We start from the raw sequence: 8,988 nt of genomic DNA, 5'->3' as shown, positions 1-8,988 counted from the left end.
GACTTCACCCATTTGACTTCCGTCACAGTACAATTGATGTTACATGCAACACAACTTTATACAATTATCTTTTTTCTTTTTCACGATTACTTGTTCAAATAATCGCATTACTATTAAGAGACATATTATTCAATAAATGTGAGATTTCGAAAAACATAATTTTCTCAAAAAAAGGAAAAAAACAAGGTCTTATTCTCTTCACATTCATCCATTGAGAAAACGACAAAGCATTTGTATCTGCTGAAGATACCAATCTCAAAAGACCTATTTCTTCTCACATTGACTCACTTTCTCTCTCCCACGAACCTGACAACACATTACCATGCAATCACTTTTTCCCTCTCATTCCTCTCAAACATCACCCAACATGACAAAAGGAAACCACCACCGTCATCTTCTCACTCTAGGTATTAGGTTTACGGATAATTTTTATCGGTACAGAACTAACGAAATCTGAATCTAATTATATAAAAATTTAATACTATTTTTAATTTAAAACTTTAAAATAATATATTTTTTATTTTTATATAATGTTCTATTTTCTTAATTTTTTTTAACCGATACAAAACTTTAGACTTTAGATTTCTAAGTGAAGGAACACGTATCCTAACATTTTATGGAGACATTTGCTTATTCTTAGACATATATACTTCATGAATAATACTATGAACATGTCGTAATAATTTTGGTTTATTTTCTTACTTGATCTTCTTCTCAAATACAGATATATGACATTCAATAACATTAAACAAACTTAATAAAATAAATACTAATGCAGATTAATAATATTTTATTAAATGTTAATAAAATCTTATATTATTAATAAAATTATTTGCTATGTTATTACAATTTTGTAATGAGTTCTTTTAATAAAATATATTTTTCTAAAAATATTGCTAAAATTTTCTAGTAAATACGTTTTTCAATAGAGTAACATATACAGTTGAAATGTTATTAAATCATTTAATATTTTGTATTGATGATAACTAATGATAAATTTAAAAAATAAGATATTAGAAATGTTACCACTTGTGTACACAAAAATGTGACGATATAAATATATAGATGATTTGAAACATCGCTCTTCATTTCTTAACACAAATATTACGAAAACAAGATTATCCCGCATAACAAAATTGTAATATTATTTTTTTAAAATTTATTAAAACAGTTATATATCATGTACATCTAATTTTTCACAAATTTTACCTTTAAATCTCTTTATTTTCAGCTTCAAATCCTTTAAAATAAAAAACACCTTCAAATCCATTAAAATAAAAAAACACAAACTTTACCTTTAAATTTCTCCAAATCCATCAATTTACTTTCCTCAAATCCATCCCAATATCATAATATAGTGATCCATAAAAACAATGTTATCATAATATAATTTCTCTCTTAATTCTCAGAAATACATTTAATAATATTTTTTAAATAGAGGAAATACTGTATAAATGCCATTAGTGTAAATGTTTACCGATATCAGCAAATATTTGTAAATTGTTTATTTTAAAATTAAATTAAATGTCATTTTTAATCAATATTAGGTAATACCGTTACACCATAACATAGTAAATTAACATAATGAAAAGAGATTTGAAATAAAATAAAAAAATGTTATTTTTAGTCTCCGAATTTTAATGTTCAATTAGAATTTGTCTTTTGTCTAAAATTTTCATACATTTTAGTTCTTAAACTTTATAAAATGAATGAATATAGTTATTTTAATCCAATAACGTTAAATCTTGTTAACATGTCAAACGCGTTTTCTAGTAGATATTAAAACGAGAACGTGTCAAACTATGTAAGCAACTTAAATGTTAAAATGAAACGTGTTTGACACATAAAATCAAACTAACGTAATTGGGATAAAAAAAAACTATTTCCATTAATTTTGAAAGATTGATGACCAAAATGTATGAAAGTTTCAGACATAAACAAATTTTAATTTCACATTAAAATTTAAAAATTAAAAACATATTTAACAAAAAAAAAATTAACGAATCATGTACAGGTTTTGAGGAATGCTATAACATTTTTTACTTTAAAACGATATTAAATTTGTTCAAAAATATATATAAGTGTTATCTAAATATGTAAAAGACAAGAACACTTATGACTTATAACGTTTTTATAAGTATATGACTTATAAATCACTATAAACCACGGTTTATGTTTAAGTCACTTTTCTTTTAATTTTGTCTTTGAAAAAAAAAAACCAACACTAAAACAAATGTGTTGCCTAAAAAAACGTGTTCTCTTCTCATCAAATAAAAAGAAAGGAAAATATGTTTAATAACATAACTTACAAATACCATAAGCGGAGAATGTTTTAATCTTTAATTTTTTTCGATATCCTTATATGGTATATGAATTTATATAATTCCAAAATTTTAGATTTAACAGGTCCAATTTGAGTTTATTACATGGGTCGAGGTTTAACTTCACTCAAACAAATCTTTAAATTCTTTCGTAGTTTAACTTACTTTTTGTATTTTTTTTTCGTTTAGTTTACTAAAATTGGTCTTTTCAAAAATAATTTTGGATTTACTTTTTTCTTTTTTCCTATTTATTTTTTAAACAACATTAATTATTTTACTCGTGCTAAGTAGATTTTTTTTTAACAAGCAATTAGCATAACAAAACAAAGTAAGCAAATTACATTTTTATATTCTAAAAAAAATACAATGACATGAATACTAATTCTTACAAAGAGAAACTATGATATAATAATTTTTTTATACAAATAACCTTTCATTTAATAAATAAAAAATGTATTTGTTTTTTAGATTTAGTTGTTGCATTGAAATAAGTCTTAGTCGGTGTTCGTATGTGCAAATTTTGTAAATATGCAGATTTGTGACGATGAAATTTTTACTTTTTACATGTTCACATGGAAAGATTTGAACAGATGGATTTGCGATTAAATAACCAAATCTCATCCCTTCACAAATGTAAAGATTTGCAAAGATTTTCACTAAATTTAATTTTATGACCTTATTAATATTCAATTACCATTGTAAAGTGTGCTCTCCCACTGATAATTCTTTCCTCTATTTGTATGATAATAGTATTTTCAACTATATATATATATATATATATATATAGTAACAATAATTAATAATAATATTTATATATAATAATACTTATTATTAATATTTTTATATAATAATTAAAATATTGTTATAAATATAATGATTAATATATTAATATATAAATTAATAATATATGTATATAATAATTAAAATATTAATAAATTTTAATATTTTTAACTGATTTATTAATTATTTTATTTTATTTTTATCATCAAGGGTATTTTAGTAATCTTCAAATTTTATTTATTAATTTTTTTTTAATTTATCACATCACTCAAATCATCCACTAACTTTCACAAAATTTATCTCCAAATCCACTCACTTTACTCTCTACATCCACTTAAAAAAATACACATATTCATCCACTCAAATTTACACAAATTCATCTTCACACTCTCTCATAAATCCATCTTTATAAACGAACACAACCTTAGGGTGTGTTCCTTTGGAGGAATGGATATGAGGAAGAGTGTGAAGATGAATTTGTGTAGATTTGGGTTGATAAAATTTTGTGTTTTTTTAGTGGATTTAGAGGGTAAAGTGAGTGGATTTGAAGATAAGTTTTATGAAAGTTAGTGAAAGATTTGATTGATGTGATAGATAAAATAAATTGTAAAAATAGATAGAATTAGAAAGTTACCAAAATACCCTTGATGAAAAAAGAGAATGATTTTATAATTTGATGTTATAAAAATAATTATAATTAATTAATACGAATTGAAAAATATTAAAATTATATAAAATTTAAAAATAAAAAAAATTAATTTTTATGAATGTAAAAACAATTATACAATTAAATTTTAAAAAAAAGTTAAACAATTAAATTTTAAACAAAAGTTATATAAAGTTAAAAAAAGGTAAAAAAAAAAAACACACAACACACACACACGATACCGATGTCGTAACTGGTGTCATCCCTTCATTGCCAAGACACCGATTACGTTACTGGTACCATCCACAAACACACACTTGCACCGCATCGGCTAGCTATTTGGTGCATATCTTCATCACCACCACGCCACCACCTCCTGCATGTGCACCCCTTCATCCTCTTCCTCGCCCACCACACCCAACCACCTCATCTTCTTACCCTTCCATGGATGAACTCAACAATCCCCCTCCATGGCAGCTGCTTTACTTGCATGGAAACGAGAACAAAAGGGCAGTTTCGTCATTTGCCTAAACATTATGCACTATCTTCGCAGTTTTGAGGGGATAAAGTAATCCATCCATCCTAAAATATGCTCTCCCATATTTGCGAAAATGATCGAAAATGAACGCGCTATATCAGTAAAATCCACTCTCTCAAATCTGATTGAACAGTGCAATTCACAGAAACGAACACTGCGTTAGTTTCCTAGAGTGTCACAAACAAGGGATTCATTTAAATTTAAATTATGTAATATTAACTTAAATTTACCTAATTAGCCCTATAGACTTTTATGCTTTAATAACTTTTTTATTAACTTCTTTTTTTTCAAAAGAAATGTTAAATATACAAAATGATTGAAAAAAAATCAAAGTTTATTCATTTATTGATTTTTACTTCCTCTTCCAATTTTTTTTGAATCAGTTTTTACATTTTTATAATTACATTTAAATATTTGCTTATAATAATGAGTATTACTAGTCAATAAAATAATGAAAGAAAAATCAGAAACTCACTTTAGAGAATCCAGTTTTAAAAAAAAAAAATTCAAAGGCACTAAAGGGATATTTCAGTATATACAAAGATCTTTTTCAAGGCGACCATCTAATCTTTGATTTCCTAGATAAAGAATAGAGGATCTGTTCTATAATAAAAAGAACAAAATTAGTCAATGAATAATATAAAACCAAATTAAAGACACAAATTAGTCGCATAAATTTATTAAAACACATCAAAATTTATTAAAAGAAAAGTAAACGAGTTCAACTTATCCACAAACCATATCAAACCTATAAAAATTACATTTCATAGAGGTTAAACATCAAATAATTTATATGGATATTAATTTATCATTACAATAATTTTTCTTTCGAAAAATATACGAAACTTTTTACTTTATATACTTTAAAAAATACAAATATCAACACCATTTTCCTTTAAGACTTCAAAAAATAATAACTCGTTAACTTAAGAAATCATGACAAACTCAAATAAAATCACTCTTCAACCAAGATCTTTGAAAGTTTACCCTTTAAGTATGTTCTAAAGCATAAATGACCTCATAAACTTGACATAAATAGAAATTCGTACCACTAAAAAGGTAAAAAATTTGCCCACATATTCAACCTACTTTCTTTTAAGAATATCAACACATATAGCTAAATCAAGACAACCCCTACGTGCAATATCGATATTCATCTTAAGTGATAAATGGATGAAACTTGTAATATTACGTCTGTAAATGGCAGCGCCCTAGTTTGAATATTACAAAATTTTAGCATAAAAAAAACATAGACAATATTACTTATATGCTTGTTAAATTTATTTCCAATCATACACACAAACTTCTTAATTGAAGAAAAAAAATATAGGAGTAAAAGAAATATGATCTTGAACTACTACAGTTTCTCATAATCCAAATCATCCATGTAAACACCATAAGTACAATCACTTTAAACAAATAACTATTAGGAAACTTTATAAACCAAACAACCAAATATAATTTAGAGACTAATTATAAATTTTTATTCATAATAATGACTATTTTAGTACCCAATAGTTTTTTATCTTGTAAATTGATATCGAAATTGATTACTATAGTGACTAACAACATTTAATCACTAAAATTGATTGTTATTGAGACATTTTTTTGTAGTGACAGTTCTACTTCAAGAAAAAACTTAATATAAAACATTTATAAACTTGGAAACTATGAGACAACAAAACAACAATCAAGAAATTTAGTGGTGAATTCTCCCCCATCATCTTAAATAAATTTTCTTTCTAAAAAATAACTTTATTTTGAATCTTATTAACCAAAGACTAAATACATTCTCTAGGAACCTACAAGAAAAAATCCTAATTAATTTTATATTTTAATATTTATTAAAATTAAATAACTCACATGATAAAATAAATTATAATTATAATTAAATAATTTACATGATAATAAACCATCAATAAATAATTTTAATAACGACAGATACTTGATCACAATTATCCAATTCCTTTAGTAATAAAAAAATTCTTCGATAAATCAGATATAAAAAAAGGAAAAAACTCATCGTTAATATCCCTCTATGATTATGTATTACCGATTTGATGTCTCTTGGTGATACTCTAACGATAAAATTAATATTTCTAGTAATAACTTACGTGATAAAGTCAATTATTAAAAACCTTATTATTTAACATTATCATTATGCATTAAAATGTAAAACATTTAGAGCGGGCCACGTCACCCCTATGCCCTGTAGTGTTGTGCCGTGTTACAATAAACAAGCCTTTAAAAACATAATTACAATTCCGTCCAAAAAAGATACGAATTTACATTTACATTACCTCCATCTAACACAAACACCAAACTTAGACATACATCTGTTAAACCCTAAATCACGAAAAACATGATTCCAAAAGAATTTTCTCCCTAAGAAAGACTAATTATCTTTCCTTTTCTAATATTAAATATTTATCGTTAAAAATTTATTGTAAAGTGAAAAAATGTAAATGAAAAATACTCTGATCAACATTTTCCTTTTCTAATATTAAATGCTTATTGTTAACCATTTATCGTAAAGTAAAAAAAAAATGTAAATGAAAATACTCTGATCAACATAAAAGATATTACAAATTATTTTAATATCCAACATATATAGAAAATTTTGGTTTCAATATATAAAGAAGATCACTTAACAAAAGACTAGCTATACTTTGTCGGTGCAAACTTATATATACTGTAAATGAACCAAATAAAATTGTTTCGATTTCAAAATATCATTAGAATCAATCATGTCTCATTATATTTCATCACAATTTATCTCTGAAAACGACTTTACAAAATGAAAAAAAAAATTCAAACCATTATGCACTTCGAATTCTAAACGATAATATAAATCTATTGGGTGGATGAGAAAAAAACTATTATAAATAATATTATTTTATGGATGATTATGAATAATTCAACTCGTCGTGTAAAACGTGAAAAGAAATGAAAGTAGGTATAATACTAAGATCCAGAGTATAAATGAAAAGACATGGTTATCATTCTTCGTGGGTTCTGATCTGAGTGAAAAAGAAAAAATGAAAAAAATAGTTCCATGTTTGTTTTCTCCCACTTTAATGCACGATGATGCTGAGTCTGCAAACACGTTCACCGTCGTTTTCTCTCATTTTCTCTCCGTTCAAACCCTATTTTCCACCCTTCAAATCCCAACCCCGTTTCTCAACGATCAGGATGTCCTCAAGCCAAAGTGTGGTGGAGCACATTGTCCTCGTCAAGGTCAAGGACGGAACGGAGCCGAGCAAGGTCAGCGCCATGGTCAACGCCATGAACTCGTTAGCCTCCATCGACGGGGTCCTGCATCTCACGGCGGGCCCAGTTCTCCGTAACGGACCCACCACCGCTTTCACCCACATGCTCCACAGCCGCTACCCCTCCAAGGACCACCTCCAAGCCTACAACGTGCATCCGAGCCACATCGCCGTCGCCACCGGCCTCATTTTTCCGATCAGCGACGACGTCATGGTCGTCGACTGGGTCGGTGCAAAAACGACGCTTAACCCGTCGGCGACGGGTTCGGGCCTCCGCGTGAGGTTTTTGAAGCTGAAGGAGGACGTTGGGGACGACCGCGACGAGGTTTTGAGTGTGGTACGAGGGGTGAAGGAGGGTGTCGGAGAATTGTCTTGCGGCGAGAACTTCTCGCCGGAGAGAGCGAAGGGGTTCTCGATCGCTTCGCTGGCTATTTTCCCTGGACGGAAGGAACTGGAGAGTGTGAAGTTGGAGGAAGGGTTGGTGAAGGTGGTGGAACATGTGGAGGACGCCATGGTTGTTGACTATGTCGTACCTTAAGCTTTGTCACTGTTTTTGTTTCCACTTTTATTACGTTTTACACTTCAAAGTTTCGATTGAATAATTGATTCGGCTATAGTGGAGACTTGCAAGAAAAAGTTTCAAAATTGCTTTTTTATAGCAAGTGATGTTATATGAATTGTGTAAAGGAAAAGATGTTTTGACATAAATGTATTTCTTATGCACTAACTCTACCTGCTACTACTAATAATAATCCATGTTGTATGAAAATTGAAGAAATCAACTATGTATGAAGATAACTATTAACACAAAATCTTGATTAGAGTCATAACTATTTTGTCTATAAATAAAAAATTGACGGTCTCGGTGTTCTCTTTATTTTTCGTTAAATAAAAAAAAAGTAAGAAATATCAATTTTGTACCGGAACATAATCCAATATCATAAACACCTACTATCAACTTACTAATTTAAATAAGCATCAAGCTAAACATCTCAAAGAGTCCACTTTATGTGTATATTTGAGTTTCTTCTCTTTTATTTCTTGTGTTTCTATATGGATTAGGGTTCAAAGAATCCTTATACATTACATATATCTCGTGGTCCTTACATAATTAACTTAAAATCCTAAAACATTGAAATTTTATGATATTTATACCTGAAATAATAATATGAATAATGAATATGGTCCAAAATGCAAAATACAATAATGTTTAGACATCTATTTCTCAATGTTATTCTCAAGGCGTCATGATGAAATTCTTAGTATGTAATCCAAATTGGCTTTCGTTCAAGCAGATTGAATAAGCATAAAGTTGTGGAACTACAAACCAAACAGTTCAAAAATTCAAAAAATGATTATATCAACAAAATAAATCTTAATTTTCTCATAATTTTTATCGTATAAAAATGGTCTGCCAAAAACTTATATTAAAAT

General features: G+C 27.5%; 1 pseudogene; it reads left to right on the top strand.

Moving 5' to 3' along the window:
- Positions 1 to 7,280: 7,280 nt before the first annotated feature.
- Positions 7,281 to 8,281, top strand: LOC114162200 (stress-response A/B barrel domain-containing protein UP3 pseudogene; annotated as a pseudogene).
- The last annotated feature ends 707 nt before the right edge of the window (positions 8,282 to 8,988 follow it).

Source organism: Vigna unguiculata, chromosome 9, assembly GCF_037176805.1.
Source record: "Vigna unguiculata cultivar grain cowpea cultivar isolate G323 ecotype 2 chromosome 9, ASM3717680v1, whole genome shotgun sequence".
Lineage (NCBI taxonomy): Eukaryota > Viridiplantae > Streptophyta > Magnoliopsida > Fabales > Fabaceae > Vigna > Vigna unguiculata.
Note: the sequence above shows the minus strand (reverse complement) of the source record. Positions and strands in the feature narration are given on the sequence as shown.